The 25,864-nt window shown below is 43.5% G+C and overlaps 1 pseudogene; it reads right to left on the bottom strand.

Moving 5' to 3' along the window:
- Positions 1 to 1,186: 1,186 nt before the first annotated feature.
- On the bottom strand, positions 1,187 to 25,864 carry LOC147751294 (E3 SUMO-protein ligase KIAA1586-like; annotated as a pseudogene).

Genomic DNA, 25,864 nt, shown 5'->3' with positions numbered 1-25,864 from the left:
CATTCTGGTACTCACATTCAGAGATCAGCCTCCTTTGCAAGGTCCCTCGGGTCACGGAACTTACTATCAACTAGGTGTTGATGTAGCTCTTTAAAACAGTGACTGAATGTGTGCTATCTGGTAATCAAATTGTACAGTCCCTTAAAATTGTTTGCCATACTACCCTTCACCCATCCATCCAGTGATTTGCAAAAGTACCTCACAAAATCCTCCCAGGAATGGTGAAACAGTTTCTAACTGCCTCTGAATTTCAACCTGAACTGCTTGACAAGTGTCTCCTTCATGATGGAATACCTAAGCCTGTCCCCTTCTCTAGGGTCAGTAGGGCATCCCCCCATCACCAGCAATATATACCTCCATATGCCAGTTCCCCAATCCTCCTCAGGGATCCTGTGCACCTCTAAAGCTACCTCATTTCCTTGAAACCACCTGTCTATGTCACCCCCTCCTTGAAGTCAGGCACCAAGCCCCCAGGTATGTGGACTCTTTCTTCCACTCTAGACAAAGTAGTATTGCTGCCACCATTTCTGACAGACTCTGCCAGCTGTTTAGCCTTCAAGTACAGCTCCTTGAGACTCAGTTTATGAGCCAGCAAGCTCTTTTTCTCTGCCAAGGCTCTCTAAGCCTCAGTTTTTCTCTTCTCTGCAGTCAGCTGGGAATGCAATAGCCTCAGGTCCCTCTCAGTTTTTCTGTTCTTTAACTCTTCAGGAGACAGGTTTTAGGAGGAGAAACTGCTTCCTACATAGGCTACAGAGGGGACTACCTCTCTGTGGTGACCTTTGCCCAGTCGTTTGTCTGCTCCTGTTCCTCCTACTCAGGCCCATTGCCCTCTTGGGACCCTGATGCTGATGTCTGGTATAACCTGGGTGCTTCATTCTCTAGAGTAGTAAAGTAGTCCTCTTCACGCACTTCCTGTGGTGCAGATTGCATTCTGTGGATTTTCTCCCAGGCTTAAGGGCAATCTGATACTCAAAATTGGGATCACGCATAGGAATTTGCAGTCCTCTCTCTCTGCACAACTTCCTCAGATCAGTCATGCTGTAGCTCTCAATGGCATCAATGTCCAGCTACATATGGGACAGGCTGCCCGTAGATACACTGCACCCTGCCCCATGGCAACGGGGTCCTCCCCTTAGCTCAGCGTTCTCCATATTGTTGCTTGCAGACTTCTGCCTTCCTTATAGGTTTAGAGGTCTACTTTGGAAGCTTTCCTGCCAACATTCAGCCTCCTCTCCTTGCAGAACTCCTTCTTCTCACATTCAGTGTAGTAATTTAGATAGTTGAGATCCAAGGATATCCTGACAAGGTATAACAAGTGCAACAACAAAAAGAGTTCCACAATGATGAAGTTGAAGCAGGAGTCAAATTTAGAAAAAGGACCAATTGAGAGAATCATAAGAGAGTTTAAAAACGTGTAATGGTCTTATGTATAGAGTAGTAATGAACAGGACTCTACCCTATGGGATACCTAGGACATACCTTAGGGGTGACTTATGTATAATAGAAGGGGTGTTTAAGGCTTGGCAAGTAATTGTAAATGCAAAGTCGAAGTGGCAGTAAACTGCACACACAGGCTCTGCAATGGCAGGCCTAAGATGTGTTTAAAAGGCTACTTATGTGGGTGGCGCATTCACGCTGCAGGCCCAGTAGTTGAATTTAGGTTGCGGGCCCTCGGTATATGGTGTACCACTTTACAAGGGACGTACTAGTAACCTAAATATGCCAATTATGTATACATCAATGTTACAATAGTTAGTAGAGAAACACATGCAGAAAAGAAGTTTAGAAAAAGAGGAGTTGGAAGGCAAAATGTTTGGGTCGCTCTTTCGGAGAGGGCCATTATCCAACAAGGAGCTTCCCTGTTTTAGCACCTCCTTGTCTATGTTTATGTATGTTATGCAATATGCCAGAGAGTCCCCTTCTCACTGTATCATATTGATCAAGCCTCTCCACGTCACATAACTGATGTCCATGTAACCCTATTGCAAGGGTCTAAGTCTTTCTCTTTGTGTGCTTGTCTGTCTGTTGTAACTTCTCCCTATCCCAGTTTTTCTCTATCAAAGTTTGGATATGTTATTTGATGAGTGACAGTAGCTCCTTGTTCCAGTATCTGTATGTCCCATGGTCCATGTATCCCAGTCTCAAAATATTCCTTCCCATTGTCCCTCTGTCAATGTTTAGATACACATTTTATTCAATGCCAGTACGTCCTTTCCCCGGTATCTCCCACTCCATGGTTTGTGTATCCCATTCCAAATAACAGTGCTTATTACTTACCAGCGCTTACTAATTACCTGTAGTTATGTTCTCTCCACACCTGGTACTTTCAATTGTCTTTCTGGTCTGTTTTTCACAGGAAGAATACTATTGGCATACTATGAATGTTCACAGGACTCTATCAACTTCTATGTCCTGAACTGGATCTTTTGGTTATTTGATTTAAGGGGCTTGACCTTAAAGATATATATAATGATTTTACATGGCTTTCTCCAAATACTTTCATTTCTGCACTATAAAATTCACATGGAAGATGTGTGATCTATTTTGGTTTAAATGTTTTGAAGGAGCTCCATAAGGATTAACTGTTATTGGTTGTTGTAATAAAGCTGATCAGTGTGTGTAGCAGTACATGTTTGGTATGTCTCGTTCCTATTAGTGTTCTGTTGAGTTTAGATATATCCGCATTGTATAAGGACTGGGTTAAAGAAGACAGATGAATCATTGGTAAAGAACCTCTTCTTGGCACAGCTCAAGCTATTAAGAGCAGAAAAAGAAAATTGTAAACCCACAAATTCCACCTATAACGAACTCACAGTAAAGCATGGAATGGAACCGTATTTAAGAGTCATGTTTAACGCCCAGGACCGCTTTGTCATGACACGGTTCAGACTAAACATGCTACATCATATTCTTGCGGTCCCGGCAGGGTTTACTCACACACTGGCGGAGAAGGGTACCTGCGGCTGCGACCACAGGTCTCCGCAGGATACCCTTCATTTCGTCCTATTGTGCCCATTTTATACTATGCCTAGACGTAAGTTCCTGGTGGGGATTTTGAAAGACATAAAACCTAAACATGCAAGAACGGCTCTGAGATTCCTACAGGAAGCAGAGGACGCATATACCCTCTTTTGCACCATAAATTTTATTCGTGTAGCGATAAGACTAAGAAATACTAGAGAAAATTGACCATTGACATTTACCTGTTCCCATGATGAGTCAAATTGCACGAACATTTTAATCAAGGACTCCCGTATTTAGTGATTTATTTATGTGTTACACTAAAAGCTTTTTATGTGTGTATTTTATGTGTGTATTTTGTATCTGTGCTTTTATGGTGTCTTTTTAAGAACCGAATAAAGATTATAAATTGAAATTGATTGAGTTTAGATATATCCGCATTGTATAAGGACTGGGTTAAAGAAGACAGATGAAAAGGTAATGCTCAGATTGCTTACCCTAATTTTCACTACTCTGAGTCATAGTTCATCACAGTCTTTAATTTCCCTTACTAGTTTCAAGTGTTTTCAGTGTTGATTTAGTCTAGTCAACTACTATTTCTCCCAAGCTTGGACAATTACAGAAAGTGTGATTATTCTGGCATCCCTTTAAACTATCTCATCCGGGTGCTTACAAACCTTCAGGTAATAAACAGTAGACAAAAAGGGAGAGAGAGCTAAATGGCGGTACTCTGTCACTGTGACAGGCTCAACTCATGATATAATGAATGGGACGAGAATAAATTCAGATATTCTTAGTTTATATAATGCCAAGCTAACAAGTGAATGTTTTAATGTCCACAAAAGAGTTACTGCCAGCTTCCAAAACCCACAGAGATTTGCTTCATTTCTATAGCACAAAAGCACAAGAAATACAAAACACATAACATAACCCTTCACAGAAAACATCGTTAATATACAGCCCGCCAGCATACACATAAATGAGGCACAAACATGATGCCAGCCAAACAATATGGAACCGCTCTTAAAGACAAACCATCATATCATAAAATCAAAGACCCATGATAAAATACCTGAAACAGGTCAGACTTGTACTATTGCACTTTTCGGAATTTTTTTAATTGCCATTTAAAAGAAGCCATTGTATAACATACCAGAGGTGTTGGAGGCTGGCTCTGTATATGGTGCTCACTTATGTAAGTGGTTACAAAACAATGGGTATGACCCAGAAATATCACTAGGACCTGGCTAAAGTACGGTACAGAAGCAAATGGTCCCTGTGGAGCAGTCAAAACATTGCTTTGATTGCGCCTGTTAAATTATTTACCAACAATCTTTTGCATGTTGAACATTAATTAATCATATTGAACACATGTTAGCATGCTCAAAATATAGCACATGTCTGACTAAATTGTGCAGCGGTGCCCCAGATAGCGGAAAGGGGGGAATTGGCGCAGCAGTGAGGTTGAGTGAGGAAATGGGGGCAGTAACACTATATACATAAAAAATACATGAATGGCCTAAACAGCCTTAACCAAGGCTACACAATTATGTTATATTTGGCTCAGTGAGGATATCACTGTTGTCCATATTTGGCATACAAAAGCTGTCAACGTTTGGACCCAATGGTAGTGTAGAGTAGCCTAAATCCTTACAGAAGGGTCTTCATAAGGACTGTGAGGGCACCTAAGGGTAATTAAAAATTACCTTTAGTGTATTCAGGCGATGGAAAAACAATTGCAGCATAAATTGCAACTTGAATTGATACAAAACATTGGTTATGTAAGATTACCCAGTGTCCGCCTGAGTCTACGGTGAAAAAATGTTCATGCAGGGCCCGTGGGCTCCAAGAGCAGAGAGGGATTCTTGATGGCAGTCTGTAAAAAAGAAATTTTCAAGCCATCAGTAATGTATGACAGAGCAAGTATGTGATTTTAACCGCTCGTCTTTACTAGCATTACCATTTTTAGACAAATGAAAATAAGCACTTAATCTGCTTGTCTTTTTGTCTCTAAATCTTTCCTTTGGTTAGTGGGGCAGAATAAATTAAGTTAAAGATGCTCCAAAAATCTATAAAATAAAACAAGTAAAGAGTAATTAGCCTCTCCACCTACATAATAGACTGAAAACTAAAGTTGCTAATTCGCTTTTTGAAAAACCGGGGTGGAAACCAACATACCTCCACGTAGATAAACCTGTCTGTTCATGGTCACCTTTCTCACTGCTGTGTTTGTATGTTACACTGGTACTAATAAGGCAAACTCTTTCCAGAGACTGTTAGCATGTGTGCACACGTCAAAATAATAAAATATCTGAAAATATACTTCATTACACTGTGGATGAGGTAGCGAAGGCCCAAGGATTTCAAGGCTTTAGACAACACTTGAATAAGCGTAGTTATTTGGTGGATGGAGACACACTCGAAGCTCTGGACCTCTTGGGCTTCAGGGTTAGGGAAACAGTTTTGAAAAGTTGTGAGTGTGATCTCCACATAAGATTGGTTAAGTTTTCCCAGGATTAATATCCGTATTTTTCAGCTTTTGATATGAAGGACAAAAACATCTCGGTTTGCTGCAAAATTTCTTTATTTTGATTCATGAGATAAGGACAGCCGACACGTGTTTCGCCCCCTCTTGGCGAATTGCGCCGGGGCTTTCTCAAGGCCAAATTAGTTAATTCACGTCGAAAAATCCTTTTTCAAGATTTATACATAGTCCGTGGTACAACAATATAATTCTTCAGTAATAAAAGCATTTCTTTTTAGGCTAATGCCTACAATCCTAGAAACCTCCCGGCATGGCGATTCCTGGGTCAGGTCCTTCCCCTTGAGAAAGCCCCGGCGCAATTCGCCAAGAGGGGGCGAAACACGTGTCGGCTGTCCTTATCTCATGAATCAAAATAAAGAAATTTTGCTGCAAACCGAGATGTTTTTGTCCTTCATATCAAAAGCTGAAAAATACGGATATACTTCATTACACTGCAGCCTTATTTTTAATGCATAATTTAGTCAACACTACGGCATCATTTTGTCATCCTTTGCTGCATAATTAATTCCAGTGGCCCCACAGCAGGCAGCACATGTTAAAAGTGATTGTAAATGAAGCAGGGAGACTGTAAAGTTTGTGAACTTAGTTTGGTGTGCGTTCAAATCCTACATTGTCAATCCCTGGTGAATTGCAGCTACTACTGCTGAAACAAGGCCAATGGAGGTACCTATGGGTGAGGCAGACTGGCCTCAACGGCAGGGCCAGCCATAGCACTGGTGGTGTCCTGTGCATTAATGTTTGTTAGTGCCCCCTCAATGGCCACCTCTGCCATGGATTCCCTCACTACCACCCTTTAACTGTGCCCCCCAAGTCTCCATAACCACTCTCTCTCTCAGATCCATTTAATTTGATTTACAGCGCCACTCATACCATTGTAGGGTGTCAGAGCACTTTACATCACACACATTACACAGAGACAATCAATGTGTGTGTACATCACTGTATAGAAAAAGTTACATAAGACTAAGGACTACAAGGTGTAGGAGTCACATGACAACCATACTAGTAGCCTGTATAGTTTTATAGTGATTGGTCTGGAGAAACACAATACCCAGAATTTAAAACATAATACCATGGTTGGGGGTTCTCCTTTGTTAGACCTGACATCATTGGCTTGAGTCTCTCCTCCATTTTTTCTGTTTGCCTCCACTGTTTTACGATGTTTTGCTGGATAACGCTTTGGGCACTGTGCCACTGTTGATCAGTGCCACAGTGCAAGTGCTCCCTATGTAAAATTGATGTAGTGATTGAATTCCATGTTTGGCTTATTTGGTTTACTGTCAGTCCCTAGTCTAGTGCACCAGGAGTGCCAGGGCTTGTAAATACAAATGCTGCTCGTGGGCTTGCAGCACATGTTGTGGCACCCACAAGAGCGGCCAAGTAAAAATATGTCTACAGGTCTGCCATTGCTAGACCTACGTGCAGTCTGGTACTGTCACGCTGACTGCGCAAGTACACCTACTTGCCAGTCCCCAAACCTTCCCTTAACTTCATATTAGTCACCCCTATGGTAGGCCTGAGGGAAGGGTGCATTGTAAGCATAAGGTAGGACGGGCCTGACCAAGTTGACATGTCCTAATAGTGCATTACAGCCATATTCGTTTTTCACTATTGTAAGGTAACCTGCTCTCCATTAGTTAGAATGAGCCGCCAGGATTATTAATGCTATAATCCTAGCTGGCTCGGGGAGCATGGTGCAATGTCGAATTTGGTATCCCTGAACTCGGGGTTTAATAACGCATCCGTTTGGGTGGATGGTTTTTGGACTCTGGGTTTGAAAATAGCACTTTTAGAAAGTGGCTCTTTTCTTGTCTAACTATTTCTGGTTTCTGCTGGTTTGGTGTGTGTGTGACAGGAGCTGGGTGGCTCCAGAGATCTGATGAGTCAGTGTGGGATGAGTGGGACATTTTCATTGAGAGTAGGGGGAGAGTAGCTTCTGATAGCCTGCCCTGCCTGATACAATGCTGGCTCCACCTCCTGCCAGGCGACTGTTGGCTCTGTGCCTGCCATGGACGATCCTGGCCCCACCTCCTACCAGGAGGCCGATAGCTCTGCTCCTGCCAGTAACAATGCTGGCTGCACCTCCTGCTGGGCGTCTGAGGACCCAGCCCTGCTCAGTAAATAGGCCAGGTGCCTCTGCCTGGCTACACCCACAACAGACCCAGGATGTTGGGAAATTCCCCTGCATGGACAAAGGGATCAAAGCCAAAAAGGGGTTTAAGAGAAGGACCCCTGAACCAAGATTTTAGATCACTTCTGACAAGGAACCCACAACCAAGGACAAGAAGCCTGCTGATCCAAGGACTTGCCTACCCCTTCTGCCAGTGTGCTGTTTGCTGGGGGGAATCCTGCATCGCTTCTTTATTTTTGCCAAGGAACCAGGAGAGAGAAACTGTGTGTGTACTCTCAACCTTTGCTAAGAAAATCTCCAAGGGCTGGAAGAGTGCTAGCCTCCTGTTGAAGTCACAGGGTAAATGACTTAATCTGCTAAAAGTGCTTGTTGCTGGAACCTGAGTCCAACACCTCTAAAAGAAACCAGCAATCTCGACGCCGAAGGCTATCGCCGAATCCAGCTCGACATCGTGAGTAACGGCTCCAGTGTCCCGCTTCCTCGACGCCGGCCGCCGGGCCTGATCGACGCCAGCAGCAACGCGAGTGAGTAGTGAGTTCGGCTCCAGCTCCAAGGGACCTTGGGTCTGCACCGCTGCTGATCGCATCGACTTCGTGCCCTCTCGACGCCGCGCTGCTCACTCTTGCAACAGCATCATCGACATCGACGGCTACTGAGGCCTGATCGACACCGACGCCGGATTGCTCGACGCCGCTGATCATCGTGTGCTTCATTTTCCTAAGGTACTGTGTTGTTGGGGGTCCGTTTGACTCCGGGCTCGACGTAGCGCTCCTCGTGGTCGACGCCGAACCCTTTGGATTAACTTTGCCTCGACGTTGTGTGACTCCTGTGTGGGTTACATTGTTGCCAAGAACTGTGTTCTAAAGAAGAAGAGTTGCTTTTGATACTAAAGACTTTGTGCTAAGAAGAAACTACACTTGAACTATTATTTTTCCTTCCAAGAGTATTTATTAAGATTGTGGTATATTTTTGTCGTTATTTGGTCTTGTGCTAAGCCTTATATAAAAATCCTTCTTTTTATAATACTACTGTGTCGTGTCCATTTGTAGTGTATTCACTATATTACTGTATGTGGTCATAAATGCTTAACACACAGCCTCTGAGATAAGCCGGTCTGCTCTGCCAAGCTTCAAAGGGTGTGATCCCCTTGCCCTGACTAGAAAAGGTGTGTCCCTATTTGTCAGAAGTGCATACCTCTGCCAACTAGAGACAGCTGGTTCTAACATCCTTAATAATCAGAATTGATTTCTGTCCAAAAGAACACTTTTTGGGACATTAGGATTATCAAAGACTGGGTGGTGGGGGACATAACGCTCTCATTTATACCTTGCAGTTTGTATGCAGCTCCTAGATGACAGTTAATAGCTCACTGTTCTAAGTTAGGATTTTAATGTATAAACTGCAAGTAACAAAAGGATCTCTCTGACAAAAGCAGTACCCACTGACCTATTTATATTATGTGCACTTTGTGATCTGCATGGCACCTGTTCTTTGCAGCAGGTACATTAACCCTCTGAGCTACCTTCCCATGAGTCGAAACTTCCACAAAATTCTGATCTCACTCTAGGAAGAACATTAATCACCAGAGTCATCATGACATTTTTATTGTTGCCGAAAATTGCTGGAGGCCGGGAAGGAGGCAGCAAGCATTTTTAAAACCATAATATACTTGCAAACATGATGCCACCACCTAAAGTCAGCACCCGGTGCGGTCACACTGGTTGCACCTCCCTAGAGCTGGCCCTTCTCAAGAGTTCTGGGATTTCAGTGACAGAGTCACTATTGTTCTAGGGCATGCTGCTTCAAAGTTCTGCTCGCAAGACTGGAGGTGAACTTCAGTATGAATAGTGGTAGACAAGCCTTGAAGGTTAACCTACACTTGTAATGCTAGGGTCCACCTTCTGGTGCGAAGACACCAGGGCTTCTAAGGTGTTGAGAAGCCTTCTAAGGTCTAGCATGTGGTTGTGCTCTCGCAGGAGAGTGGTCTGGTGGACTGGTTATTAAGGCTGAACCTGGTTCCCAGTTCCAAATTCAGCAGCTCTGACCATGGTGCCACATCCTCTCCCCCACTGAACACCATACTGCCCCACTGAGAAAAACTCCCACTGTCTTCAACTACAACCCAATTGTTGCCCGCTATAAACACCTGGATGCGGCTCAATTTAAATTACGCACTAGACAAGAGCAATATGCGGCATACAAAAAAAAAAGTAACAACATCCTGGAAAAAGCAAACAGGGAAGGCAACATTTAGCAAACCATGGGAAAATTAAGCCGGAACAACATGGTTACCTTAATGCTTTTACACTCACTATTCAGAAATCCGTGAGTGCTTTTGCCTGAAAAGTTAAGGACAGATCTACAGGACCCAGAGGGGACCAATTTCAATGGCCATTGCTTATATCTTTACAAAACATAAGCAGTATGGTAAAAACACCACATCCCTGGACACAGAGCCGCAGCACACATTTTGTTTTCCAATCCACACATTGCAGTACCTCCAGGATTGATGCACTAGTTCCAAGTTCAGGGAAAACAAAGACAAGAAAACAAAAATAGCGCTTCACTGGCAAACTATATAAAAGTGGCGCTAATGTGTTTCGGTGTGAATAAAATCAGTTTGGACAGTTTGCTACCACTCTGTCTTAATTTATTTAGTTATTTATTTATTTTTCATATTTTTTGCCTTTTATTCCCAATGCTGCACTTTGGATATAAATGTCAGAAAAATATGACATTTCCAGCAAAAGCGTCTTTCTTTTTTTTATCCATTTCACAGGGAAGCAAATAAAAGAAAGGAGAGGAAAGAGAGTGAGAACCCCATCTTGAAGTCATGGGTGTCCACAGGGGGGCAAGGAGGGGTGCTCCAGGGGGGGGCAAGCGCCCCTCCTTGCCCCCCCCCTGCAGACGCCCATGTGTATGTTCGCTGGCTTGCACACAGAACAGTGAGCACGTTCTATTTAAATACCGGCTTGTCCCGCCGGGAACATGAACGCGCTATGCTATGCGCACAGCCACTAGCTGCTGTCTCTTCTGGTGGAGTATTTGAGTGCTCCCCAGGAGGAAACAAGCATTGGCATAGCCAATAGGTCTCGCCTTTGGGACCTTATGTGTTTAGCCAGAACTTTTGACTATGTTTTGGAGCATTGTGGCTGCTGTGCATTATGTTGAAAAGTAATAATAAAAAGTGTTAAGCATTTTTGTTACCTTTATACAAACAAAGATCACATTATATACAAATGAAAAACCTGATTAAAAAAGATTTTAACATAAAAAATGTCTTCTAGTTTTTTTGTACTTGCGCTGCTGGCAACTTCTTCCTGCCTGTTCTCATGCTTGTTTGTTATAATTTTTTTTGTTTTGGGGGAGCGGGACATAAATAACGAGGGAGTGGAGTTTCAAAAACAGTAATTTAATTAGGAAACGAGCAGCTGACAGACACTAGGGGAGAATCAACAGATGCCAGATTCCAAGGGCAGACTGACGTGGTGCTTAGGTGATGCGCTGATGAAAAATGGTGGTGGTGAATGATGTTTGGTGCTCAGGTGGTGAAACTATATGCTCTGGATTGGAGGTACGTTGTGGATTGTGGAGTTGAAAGATGTTGTTTGGTGTGTAACTATGTGGTGTGTATTGGAAATATATGGAGTTGAATTGTGTTGGCTGGAACAGTGGTGTTGAGTGAAATTATGCTTAGCAAAATTGTGTCATGGTGTGGAGTGCATTTATGTTGATTGGTGGTATGTGGTATAGAGTGCATTTATGTGGAGTGTATTTATGTTCCATTGAGTAGAGTGCAATTGTGTGGCGTATAATTATCTGGCCCTGAGTAGTAATATGTGGAGTATATTTATTTTGCAATGAGTAGCAAGTAATTATGTGGCGTGTAGTACTGAGTGGTATGTGGAGTGTATTTATGTTGCATTGAGTAGAGTGTAATTATGTGGCGTGTAACAATGTCGCACTGAAATTTTGTTTAGTGTATTTATGTTGCATTGAGTAGAGTGTAATTATGTGGCGTCTAATTATGTGCCACAGTGGCATCATGTGGAGTGTATTTATGTTGCATTGAGTAGAGTGTAACTATGTGGCTTGTAATTATATGGTACTGAGTGGTATGTGGGGTGTATTTGTTACATTGATTAGAGTGTACTTATGTGGCATATAATTATTTGCCACAGTGGTATTATGTGGAGTGTATTTATGTTGCATTGAATAGAGTGTAATTATGTGACGTGTAATTAGGTGGTTATGAGTGGTATTATGTTGAGTCTAGGTATGTTGCATTGAGTAGAGTGCAAGTGTGGGCCATGCAATTATGTGGCACTGAGTGGTATTATATGGAGTGTATTTAAGTTGCATTGAGTAAAGTGTAATTATGTGGTGTGTAACTATGTGGCACTGACTGGTATTATTGTGAGTGTATTTATGTTGCATTAATTAGAGTGTAATTATGTGGCGTCTAATTATGTGGCACTGAGTGGTATTATTTGGAGTGTATGTTTCATTGAGTGCAGTGTAATTATGTAGCATATCATTATGTGGCACTGAGTGGTATTGTGTGGAGTGTATGTTGCACTTAGTAGAGTGTAATTATGTGGTGTGTAATTATGTGCCACTGAGTGGTATTTGGAGTGTATGTTGCATTGAGTGCAGTGTAATGATGTAGCATATGATTATGTGGCACTGTGTGGTATTATGTGGATTGTATTTATGTTGCATTGAGTAGAATGTAAGTATGTGGCATGTAGTTATATGCAACTGAGTAATATCATTTGGAGTGTATGTTGCATTGAGTGCAGTGTAATTATGTGGAGTGTATTTATGTTGCATTGAATTTAATGCAATTATGTGACGTGCAATTATGTGGTACTGAGTGGTATTATGGGGAGTGTATGTTGTATTCAGTAGAGTGTAATTATGTGGCGTGTAATTATGTGGCACTGGATGGTAATATTTGGAGTGTATGTTGCATTGAGTGCAGTGTAATTATGTAGCATATAATTATGTGGCACAGAGTGGTATTGTGTGATTACTTTTCTAAATTTAGTTATGCCATATGAACTTGCTTTTAAATAAAAATACTTTTTAAATATGAAAGACATATATTCTGAGCCAGGGCTTTTCGATTTTATTTTTCTCAACACTTTGAAAGGTCTGGAAGAGACAGCGCACACGATGCCTAGGCAAACCCTAACAAGTATAACAGAAGGCTATTGATGTATACACATGTGGGAGTCATGGGAACGCTTAACCTCATCTGCACATTGAATGATACTATGAGCCCACTGTTGTACATGTTACCATCACAGACTGACATCGTCTGAAATTGAGGGTTTCTCCAAAGCAAGTAAACTGAGCTTCCAGTTGGTGTATTGAACAAAGTGTACTAATTTAGATCTTAAAAGACAACTAAGCCCGGGCGTTGTTCTTTAGCATCAAACTGGAGAGGAGTAAATGTTGTCAAGTGGCTGAATGACAAACTGTGTGTCTGTGAAACCTGAGCTCAAATGAGTCATATCCTGGCTTCCGCGCTTGACCAAATTGTGTGCTCCCAGGAAGCTGGCTTTGCTTCACTGTCTCCTTCTTGACTAAGAAATTTTGAAACACCTAGGACCTCAGTTCTGAGTGGGAACTATACCGAAACAAAATCCTCACTCCTGGATGGAATAAAATAACATAACTTTGTTATACATATAACAACAATGGCCGTTTAAATAGTGGACATCACACACTGAAGTGTCTCTGGGCTCAACCAAGGCAGGATACCCATGCCATTGTGCAGGGGTATTCTTTCTAGAAAGTTCATGTGTTTATGTTCAGAGATTAACATTTAATTACGTAACTTGGTGCATTAAAAAATGTAACATGCTAAACTGGAGCACTTGCATGGGTTCTATAAATGACATTTTGTTCATGGCACAGCTTGTATTTTGACACTTAGGGAGTGGTCAGACCCCTGCTCGGCTGCTCCACTCCGGACCTTCCTCCCACCCCACTGATGAAGCTCTTCTGTGGGGTCGCGAAGTTACAGGGCACAAATACAGACTGACAACACCAGTAATATGCCCATCAAAATTATATGTTCCAATCAACTGTTTGACCCTTGGGTGCCCACACGTGTGATGCTGTTGTGTGTCCAGAGGGACTTTACTGCTTTGTTGTAGTAGGCCACAGTCGTGAAAGTTCTTCATCTTACTCCATTGTGGGATGGCGGTCGTGCTGTTGGTGCAGAACCTGTTGAAGTCACAGTTTCCCGAATCCCCACTCCTATTGCAAACCAACATCAGTCCTAGCAGGAATGTTGCCTCAAATTACAGGAGAGGACTAGTAAAATGTGGCCAGGAGGAGTGGTCGGGTCATAGGTGCCCTTTCTGCTCTGAAAGGAGCTCCTAACCTGAAACCTGTTTGTGGGAATGCCAGGGCAAGAGACTGTCCAGTCCACCCTGAGCGAAGTTGTGTGATCTTGGGTAATTCAGTTTGATTACCCGTGCCTCGGTTCTCTTATCTATAATATCAAAAATATTTAGAAACAGAATTACTCTAGCTGTAAAGGCTTTAGTAAGGCTTACATTTTTACATTTATCATGCCTCGTTCTGCCCACGTGACTCCCACCTCCATGAAGACATTCAATCACCGGAGAGCATACTGTTAACCGAATAAATGAAGCACGTTTCTGGACAGCTCCATTCTCTGCCCGCAGAGTCTTCATTCTCCTCGCCCCCGTCACCCATCATGAATTAGCCCCAGGGCATTAAGTGGGAAAAAAAACTGGGGGTGCTCTGAAAGGGGCGTGGTTAATCTCTTAAAGGGGTGTGGTCTATCCAAGTAGGGGCATGGTCTAAATCAAGATAACTAGCATTGTGTGCTTAAGAAAATCATGAAGTCGCATCCAGCAAAGGATAATAAAATAGGCAAAAAGGTATATTTATTAAGTATAAGCCATAAAAATACCAAACACTTTAAAAAACATGTAAACATTATTTATATTTCTTAGAAATCTATCGCAGGATTCCCCAAAACCCTTGAAGATATTCAGTGTGTTTATTTTGCTGGGGTTTCTCACAACAATTTTCTCCAGCAGACCTTCTACCTTTTGCAAGCCAACTCTTTACATACACCTGTGTGTCAAATGTTTCAAATGGAGGACCATTGAGTTTTACCCATAGGCATGAAGGAATGGTCTCTACAAGAAGTAAGGCCCTTGTTGGACAAGCAATTAAGTTCATTGCGCTGAAACCTCTCTCGCAATCCGCACTACTTGCTGACAGGGTTTCAAAGCAAACTACTAACTTTTTTAATGCTTATGGGGTTTTCTTTCCACCAAAATATTTGAAAAGTCTAAAAGCTTGGATAGTATCTCTTGCTGGCAGCTGAAATTCTGAACACAGTTTCTGGATATCTGTTTCCCCATAAAGAATGCATTCATCACCAGAAGGCAAGTTGCCTGCATCTAGCACACTGAAGCTGGCTATAACTTCTTTCTCAGAATCCGGGGCACATCGTTTATTGTTATTTACAGACAAACTTTGGTAAAACTGATTTTGATTAGGGCAACAGAGTTACTTCTACCATGGGAAAGAGGAACATTCTTGAATTTGCCCTCGTCCACTGCTCTCTGAGCCGCAGCGGTAAACTCGTCTGGTGAGTCCTTCATTGCTATAAATATGCATACTTGTCTAACCAAAAGTCTGTGGGCATTAACAATTTTAATATCCTTCCTCTGTAAGGAGTGTAATAAGTCTTTGAGCTCTTGAAGTGCATCACACATTACCCCCAACTCTCTGATTAAAGAATAGGATGTAAGCTTCTTCAAGAGAACTTCATACTTACTCCGGTCTCTTAAGGGTCTGGATTGGTCTTTAGAAGCATTCTCAAAATGTTTGCACAAGGCAGGGAAGCAGTTCCAAACAGCTTTCACAGATCTGTAACTGGATGCTACCCATCTAGTATCAAGCATTTTTCCTATCTTCTGAAGCTGTACACATAGCTCGCTGGCGGCCAGATTTAGCTCTCTCTGATTTTTTGGTGACATGCTGTATGTGGCATACAATTTGTCCATGAAAATCTTGAAGTGATTGACCCCTGCAACCTCATCAACTGTATCTGCCACAGCAAGTTCTAGTCTGTGAGCCAAACAGTGCCATGTCAGCACAAGATTTGGCAATTCTGATTTCAACATTGCTACTACTCTTCTTTTTTTACCAAACTTTACTGCTGCTCCATCAGTACATACCACCATCAAGATATCATGAAGCAGACTTTTTGTGAGTCCAACTTTTTCAAAGTAGCTTAGGAGAGTTGTCTTTACGCCAATAGCATTAGTTTCTGCCAGCTCCAGAAGGCCGAAATAGATAGTCACTGGGGTACTTTCATTTCCAAAAATGCCCCGGAGGTAGATGATCAAGGTAGAAGCATTGCTAATAGAAGTGCTCTCATCAATTAATACTGTGATCTTTGGTTTGTGTTGTCTGATATAACAGAACAATCTTTGTTGCATTTTCAATGCAATGTGTTTTATTATTTCAGTTGCAGTCACATTGCTGTGCAAAACACCGCCCATTGCACTGCCATGCTTTGCCTGAAGGAGAATTGGATCAGGGTGGTCAGTGAAAGGGCGATCTTTTTTTGCCAAGTAGTAGGCAGTGTCAAATACCCTGCATGTGCTCTCCATATGTTTTGCATTACATTTGTGTAGTCTCACCACCAATGTATTTTTCTGCTGAGCTGTAAGAATGTCCTCAGCTGCCAAGTGACCAGCGCTCGCCTTATGCTCCATAATCTTCTTCCTGAGCTGTTTCTGCCTGGAAGCTTTTCCGTCACCGGAAGGACCAACTTTGCCATCTGCCCACATTTTACTTACGCGCATGCCCTGGGTGTTATTGTGCACAGAAAGACCTGTTGATTTAGCCCATTTACAGGAAGAACATTCAATATTGCCTGACTTAAGATACAACCATTTATATTCCTCCTGAAAGTAATACCACTGTTTAGTGTTCCAGCAGTCAGGGAGTTTGAAAGTTTCTTTCTCTGGCACATGTTGAAGTCTTTGTAAAGGGGGCTGTCCCTGTCAGACTCTTGCTGAGTTTTACTAGCCTCATCAATAGTTGGTTGTGCTGGACAAGACTCCCCTGTAATACGCTGGCGCTTCAGTGACGGTAGGAAGTCAACATTGAAGACTGCATAGACTTGCGCTTCAGAGCAGAAGCAGATAAGCTACTAGTAGCCATGGTAAAATGCTGAACTACCTTCTTGAAGGCTGGACTGGTATATCTGAAAAAGAAAAGAAAATCTTGCTCTGCTGGTTTCCTCTACTGATTTTGGTTTCCAGGTGATAAGGCCTTGCATCGCGAAAATAGAATATTGAGCCTCTTATCTGCAACAAAAATTGAATAGTTTACTCCAGTGATCAACAATGTTTAATTGGAGTACCATTTGGCAGGCAGATGTTACTCTTCATTTTGTGCTGCTCCTGAAAGGATCTCTCATTGTGCAGTGAAGTTGTATGGTTTTCCTGATCTGGAGATCCCAAAATTCATCTTCCCCGGGTCTCCAAAAGTCCTTAAGATGGCACTGGTACATCTGTATGTACTCTACGCAAGTCTGCTTACTCCTTCCTGATTTGCATACACTGGACTTGTTCGCTGCCTCACACATTGATACCGGTACACACTGCCTGCACAGTTCTCCCACACACATACTCCCTGCTAAGGCCCTATGTATAGTGCTTTGATTTATGTAACTACCCCTGATGAGGCGTTGCATCGCTTTTTAGGCGAGTAGCATGCTACTACGAAATCCATAAAGGATTAGTGGCAAATTAGTATAGTGAAATATGAAAGTAATTTGAGTGGTGGATGTGTTAGTCATTTGGATTGAGAAGGGTAGTGGAGGGATAGAAGAGGGAAAAGGTATGCATTTATATAGCGCTTGCTACCCCCGAGGTGTTGAATTGCTTTTTCGGCGAGTGGCACGCTGCCCCAGAATCCAAACAATACTAAACCCACTGAACTAACCCATAAAGCAAGAATAGACTACTGCATCACTGCATGGAATAAATAATATCCAGAGGCACTGTCATCATACTGCGTCACTGCATGGAATAAAGAGTACCCGTAGGCACTGCTCTCTTCCTACCTCACTGCACAGTATAAAGAACACTCCTAGGCATTGCCATACTTCTATATTTTTTATATCACTGCACAGTATAATGAATATCCTGAGGCACTTATATCCATCTGCCACATTGCCTCTGGATAGGATTAACTCTACCACCTCAGAACCTAAAGATGTGTCTCAGGTGGTCTGCAGCCAGAACATCTTGGAAGGAGGTGTCACTTGAAGCAACATCAGCAAATCCATTCCTTTCTTCAGCTCTGATGGTGGAAGGCTGCTGTGAACCAGAACAAAATGCCTTAACCAGGTCAGGCTCTCATGAACACTCCAGCAGAAAGTGTAGTGAGTGAGCATTTCATATTTCTTACAAAATTAGAAAAACTTTCAGTTGTGAAAAGAGTGGTACACTTTTTAATATCTTACACACTCAAAGCTGAAGGATTTACGGAAATTTCAGCAACTGTCTTTTTCAGAGGGGCATGTTCACTGCACCATAGTCATCAGACCTTACTCTGAATCATGCAAAGCCTTTGGGATGCTAACTAGCAAGCCTACCAGCTCTGCAAAAGAGAACGTAATTTGTGGCAGCACTCTAACTTTTGATTGTTAAAGGATATAGGAAAGATCAACCTTATATGGCAAGATATGGGGGAGAAATATCTCCCTACTTTTCACAGGACAGGTTGCTTGCCCTTGATCCCCAGAGTACACAAAGCACTTGAAGGTCACAGGCACACATGGCTATCCAACAAGCATGGCTGTTCAGAAAGTCAGACCACCTAACCATGCCAATGGCAGACTGGAAAGCAAAAACGTCCTAATTACCATTTGGGTTGCCAGGAATGGGCGCGCGGGAAGGTGTGCCATTAAAGGTAAGCATTAAGAAATCTTTGGGAAATATACAGGGAATCTCTGGCTCAACATAAACCTTGATCTAAGTTCTGAGTTTTGCAGAAGTTTGCACAATGCTAAAACCCCCTTTTACTGCCAGAAAATTTGTGAAATCCCAAAAGTCACGTGTTCCAATGTAGACAAAACACAGGCATTAATAACTGCATCTGTACAAGTACAAGCACGATCTTGGAAAGAATGTGCACTACAGCTCGCCACCTGGCATGGATCAGAGAGGACATCAAATTCGAAAAACTACAGGGCAGTCTGACCGCTATCTGTGCCTTCTCAGCAAGATAACAATGATGGATGCGCGTGGCCTTCAGCTCTCCAACTGCCTTGGAGCTGCCCTCTTGATAAACTGAGCAGGATTTATGGCCCCGTTATGGCAAACTGCTGCTCACTGGATTTATTTTTTTTATTAATTTATAAAGTTTTATATAGCCCAAACTTGATCCCAAAGGATACCAGAGGGCTTTACAATTTGAGGCAAAGGTAACAAATCAGAACATTACTTACTTCTCCAGTACAGACGCAGGCCCTCACAACCTCTCCAGCACAGACGCAGGCCCTCACCACCTCTCCAGCAAAGATACAGGCCCTCACCACCTCTGCAGCACAGATACAGACCCTCACCACCTCTCTAGCACAGATGCAGGCCCTCACCACCTCTACAGCACATATGAAGGCCCTCACCACCTCCCCAGTACAGATGCAGGCCCTCACCAACCCCCCTAGCACAGACACAGGCCCCCATACCCTCTCCTGTACATATCCAGGCCCTCACCACCTCTCCAGCACAGACGCAGGCCCCCACCACCTCTACAGAACAGATGTAGGCCCCACCACCCCTCCAGCACAGACACAGGCCCTCACCACCTCTACAGCACAGATACAGGCCCTCACCACCTCTCCAGCACAGATACAGGTTCTCACCACCTCTACACAACAGATACAGGCCCCCACCACTTCTACAGAACAGATGCAGGCCCTCACCACCCCTCCAGCACAGACCCGGGCCCTCACCACCTCTACAGCACAGATACAGGCCCTCACCAATCCTCCAGCACAGACACAGGCCCCATCCCCTCTCCCGCACATATCCAGGCCCCCACCACCTCTCCAGCACAGATGCAGGCCCCCACCACCTCTAGAGAACAGATGCGGGCCCCCACCACCCCTCCAGCACAGACACAGGCCATCACCACCTCAACAGCACAGATACAGGCCCTCACCACCTCTCCAGTACAGACTCAGGCCCTCACCACTCCCCAGCACAGACACAGGCCCCCATCCCCTCTCCTGTACATAACCAGGCCATCACCAATTCTCCAGCACAGACACAGGCCCCCATCGCCACTCCCGCACATATCCAGGCCCCCACCACCTTTCCAGCACAGACACAGGCCCCCACCACCTCTACAGAACAGATGCAGGCCCCCACCACCCCGCCAGCAGAGACACAGGCCCTCACCACCTCTACAGCACAGATACAGGCCCTCACCACATCTCCAGCACAGATACAGGGCCTCAACACCTCTACAGCACAGATACAGGCCCTCACCACCTCTACAGTACAGATAAAGGCCCTCACCATATTTCCAGTAAAGACGCAGGCCCTCACTACCCCCCAGCACAGACACAGGCCCCCATCCCCTCTCCTGTACATATCCAGGCCCTCACCAATTCTCCAGCACAGACACAGGCCCCCATCCCCTCTCCCGCACATATCCAGGCCCCCACCACCTCTCCAGCACAGATGCAGGCCCCACCACCTCTACAGCACAGATGCAGGCCCCCACCACCTCTACGGCACAGATGCGGGCCCCCACTACCTCTACAGCACAGATACAGGCCTCCACCACCCCTCCAGCACAGACACAGGTCCCCACCACCTCTCCAGCACAGATACAGGCCTTCCCCACCTCTCCAGCACAGACAGAGGCCCGCCCCAGCTCTCCAGCAAAGATGCAGTCCCCAACCACCTGTACAGTCCCTTTAAACCCCCCACCCCTTGACTTTCTCCCAACTAAAACTGTACAGTTTTTCTGCTTGACCTTTCAGGTTGAAAGCAGAGGCTACCAAGGGCAGCCAAGTATAAACAACATTATTGCTGTGCCCATATCAATTCCACACACTCCTGTCACTCTCCCCCACCCCCTGACCCAAAGGCATTGACGAAGGAAAGTAAGACGTACCCTTTGGATAATACACATCACAGAGTCAAAGATAAGCATCAAGGAACTAAAAGTGACAAACAATTTGTTGCAGCGTGGACAGTCCCTTGCCAGGAGGCACTTGGCTGTCAATAACAAAACACGCATAAAAAACATAAAGATGCAAGTTTGTAACTGGAATCTACACGTTATGCAAGCTCAAACTAAAAAACGATTGTAATCAAACCCTGGGGATAACCCACTGCATTTACCGATCCATGATGGTGCTCCATAGGTGAAAAATGCTGAAACTTATTTACCCAACCTCTCCAATTCAAAACACGGCGCCAATTCATTAAGTGAAGGTCGGGTAGGTCGTGCTGGAGCAGGCTGCCTGGGGTCCTCTGCCTCTTCAGTTTTTCATCATTCCACGCTGGCACCACCATAAAAGTGAAGGTCCTGCACTGGCACCAACACGACGTTGCTCCTGCGTTGGTAAAAGAGAAGGTCTCCGCTGGCACCACCACGATGTTGCTCATGCATTGATAATAGTGAAGGTCCCGCGCTAGCACCACCACGACGTTGCTCCTGCGCTGGAAAGAGAGAAGAGAACGGAAATCCTTGGAGAAAATGGCTCTCTTAAAGGATTTCCCTTCCGCCAACAAATCTCACCTGGCATGACGTCATGCCGTGACCACTACTCAGTGAGGAAACTGAGCTGCTACTGCTGTAGCATAGGTTCTTCTCCCAAAATGTCACAGACACGTTACCTAAAAGAGCAGCAACCGCCAGGGCTTTAAGCGGGCAGAGTCTGAGCACCTCAATAAACAAAAGAGTACCTAAAGGTCGAAATTACCACTCAACTGTAGATACAGACCCAACACCATGCAGACAACAAAGTGGGAACAACCAGTGTGAACTAAGTGTGATAATAATCGAGTTGAGGCTCGACGGCATAGGGAAAAATTCCCATCAGAAACCACACTGTACCGCCCTATTTTGCATAATTTGGGTACTCCTTGCCCAGGAGACATAACAGGACAAAACAAACGGCTAGCTGTTATCTTTGCGGTATTCAAATGTGCATAGAGTGAACTTATAAAGGGAGGTAGTGTAAAAGTTTACCGTATTGGTGTGGCTAATGAAAAAGCAGTGTAAGTGAAAAAAGTGAATGGTGCAATACTTAAAATTGGATAGGCTAGGTGGATGTTAATGATTTATTGTTATCCCCCAGGCTTCCAACTCTAAAAACTCAGTGCAAAGACAGATTTAACAAAATATCCGTGATCAGTAGTGGTCAACATGTTTCAGCATATCAACGAACATTTTTCATGCCTTCTTCAGGACCCGTTGTAACATAACTACTGCTTTTTTGTGAAAAATAAAAACCATATCACCTGAAAAGTCCAGGTTGGGAGTACAACCACATACTGTTGTCGCACCGCGTCAGAGACACGACATCCACAGGAGCGGATATATAAAAAACATGACAAAACATTGTGTCAGTTACACCAAGATGTTCTCAAAATAATGTGAATACATCTCCATGACTTACAGTGTATAGGAATCACATGCTTTTCAATTTACATTAGTTATAAACCACTCACCCATTTGTTGTGGTTGTTGCGCTTCACCCCACCTGGCTGCAGCTCAGGTTTAGAGGAGCACCGCTCTAAATTGAGAAGTGAAGGAGTAAAAACGAAAATGACATTCATGGCTTCTTGTATAAATCAGTAATTACATGCCAGGAAACTGTGTGGCTATATCGTTTCCATGTGCAACAATAAAAGTAATAGGATGTAGACTCATGATATAGCTCTAAATCCAGATGTTCAGGAGGACATTGTCTTTACAAATGGCCAAAATGAGTTAGCTTTTTAAATGTGGCGGTATATATACTTCAAAAGCCGAAATCGAAAGCCATCAAACGTTTACCTGAGCTCCCATATCTGACAAATTATGTCTAACAATAGACTTGACCTGCTTTCGTCTCCCTACAGTAGTGCCGATATTGTCTCTCTGCAAGTGCGCCGATGATAAGCATGCCAGATCGCTCAGTAGCGTAGTATCATATGAGCCCAGTGTACCGCGTAAGAGTATTGATGGCGGTAAGACCCTCTCTGATGTCAATCGGCAAAGGAGCCGCACTCACCTGTCCGTCGGTGTCTCTCGGCAGTCTTCTGAACTGTCTGGGGGGGCACCGAACGGCAACAGAGTGCCATATTCAACCCGGAAATGTACTGCACCCGTGACGTTGGTCACGTGACTCTAGGGGTGGACGGGAAATGTGGTCCATAATCTCCCGTATTCGTAGTTCTTTTAAATCGAAATGATCGAAGTAATTATTCTCTCTATCTTGTGAAAGTCACAAGAAAAGGTGTGTGGAAGAAAACAACGGGTCATATTTCTATTTATACACAATAGAACTCAAATAGCTCACTCGCCATAATGGTGTTCCTAGTGCTAGCTCCATATTATAGCTGCCATAATTGTAGTTCTTTCAACTTAATATAGTTTTTATGTGTATTAGCGCTGTAATGGGGGACTCCTGCTGTTTTTCTAAAAAATATATAAATTGTGTATAATGATTAAATCGATATAAATATCGGTCCTTGCCACCCTTAGAGTAGGTCTGCTGCTTATTGACTCATATTAGTTGACAGTGTGTTGTGTATGGATTCATGTTGTAAATTGAAAATGAAGTTATCATATTTCAGTTGCATGTGCTTCTTTCAGATAGTATTGAGATATTTATCACAGGACAATAAATGCAGACTAGAAAAACATGACAAAATGTTCAAATCGGTCATGATGGTTCTAAAGATGTTTTAGAGAGACATCCAAGGTATTGGCTCATTTAGTCCATCCTTATCACTGTTGAGCTTATAGACCCACTTTTGTTCAATTTTGAACAAAAAGCGGCCTATATCGGGTCACAGGTCAGGGATTCGAGGCTGGTCAAGCACAGTCCAATGAAAATCATTTGGGCCATGTCCCACTTCCAGAAAGTGTGCGGTTAGGCGGGTGGCCTGTTTGCGACAGCGTACCGCGCTTTTATGTTCCTGTATTCTGGTCCGTATCTTTCTCGTCGTCATGCCAACATACTTCTTCTGACATGGACATGTTATCAAGTAGATCAGATTTACGCTATTACAGTTTGTAAACTTGTGTTGTACCCAAGGTCTATTTGTACCTATATCAACTGTTGTGGATTTACAGGTTTGAGGGCATACAGAACACGCCCCACAAGGGTGATGACCCTGTATTGGTGGTAGATCCCACAGGGTACCCACTTGTCTAGGTTCCTTGTTCTTCGGGCGTGTATGGACCAATTGGTCCTTCAGACTTTGACCTCTCTTAAACGCAAACAAAGGTAACGGAATCTCATCACCCCCTGTATTGAGTATAGACCAATGTTTCTTAATGATCTTTTGTACTTGATTAGATCTGGTACTGAAGGTATTTACAAACGTAATACGATCAGTTTTGTCCTTTGGTGGTTGTATTTCAAGGAGGGATTCTCTGTTGTTGTTTGAGGCCCTCTTCTTGGACTGTCGGATTATCTTCTTTGCATACTTCTTTTCAAGGAGTTGTTTCTCCAGGTTTCTTGAGTGGGTATTAAATGCTTCTTTGTTGGAGCAATTTCTTTGGACCCTGAGAAACTGACCAAATGGCAAGTTGTTTCTGAGAGCACGCGGATGACAGCTTTCATAACTGAGTAACGCATTCTTTGCTATTGGCTTGCGATAGAGCTCAGATTCAAGGCCATTCGCAGTCGCTAAGATCATTAAGTCCAGAAAAGCTAATCCAGTCTTACTGTGTTCCACAGTAAACTTGAGGTATGTATTCCGGGTATTTAGCCATTGGTGGAATGCCAACAGATCTTCTTCAGTCCCACGCCATACAACTAGAATATCATCTAACTATCGCTTCCATACGTGGAGCGACAATAGATAAGTATTTGTGGGTGTTAGCACTACCTGGTGTTCGAAGTTGTGCACGTATAAATTAGTGAGGCTCGGTGCGAAGACACTACCCATACTGGTTCCAGATGTTTGTAGGTAGGTAGTGTCTTCGAACCGGAAATAGTTTTCTTTCATCGCTATCTCAGCCAAGTCCATTATGAATGATACTGGCGTGATGGAATGATGGTCACTCTGTTCCAACAGTTGGCCCACAACTTCAAGAGTCTCTGTCTGGGGAATTGAAGTATACAATGACTCTACGTCAAAAGATACCAGAATATCAGTACTGACGTTGTATTGAATTTCAGGAAGGAGTCTCAGGACGTCCTTTGTATCCCGAAGGAACGTCGGCATGGCCTTAACCATTGGGTTCAAAAAGGAGTCCACAAAAGTGGACAGAGGTTCCAAAAGGGAACCGATTCCAGAAATAATGGGCCACCCCACAGGTGGTCTTTGGGGTTTGTGGACTTTTGGAAGGCAATAAAAGTATGGAATGGTAGGGTGAGTGGTTAGGAGGTACTGGCCCTCTTGTGGTGTAATCCACCCTTCAGATGTTGCTTCTTCCACCATGTTCCCAATCTTAGTTCTAAGTCGTTCAGTGGGATCTTCTGCAAGTGGGAGATATGATTTCCGATCACTTAATTGTCTCAAGCATTCATTCCGGTAGATGTCGATATCAAGTATAACAGTTGCCCCACCCTTATCGGCTGGTTTTATTATTATTTTCTCATTTGATGTTAATGAGCGCAAGGCCAACTGTTCTTTCTTAGGAAGATTGATGAAATACTTTTTCTCTGTTTGGTAGAGAAGATGTATATCATTCTCTACTGCCTCTTCAAATGTCAATACCTTGGCGGGTAGACCAGCTCTAGGTGGATTGAATGTTGAGGATTTCTTCAGTCCGGTGTTCTTTTCTTCAGTCCGTATATCAGTATTTAATTGTTTCGAAAAGAAATAGTGTAGCCTGATTTTTCTAAAGAGCTTAGCAAGTTCTATTTGTGCTACAAAGGGATCACCTTTCTGAGTTGCAACAAACCCTAAGCCCTTATTTAGCAGACTTTCCTCATCTTTGGATAGTACATGAGAACTCAAGTTCAT

Source organism: Lissotriton vulgaris, chromosome 1_1 (genome assembly GCF_964263255.1).
Source record: "Lissotriton vulgaris chromosome 1_1, aLisVul1.2, whole genome shotgun sequence".
Classification (NCBI taxonomy): domain Eukaryota; kingdom Metazoa; phylum Chordata; class Amphibia; order Caudata; family Salamandridae; genus Lissotriton; species Lissotriton vulgaris.
The sequence above is the reverse complement of the archived record's forward strand: the minus strand, read 5'-3'. Positions and strand labels throughout refer to the sequence as shown.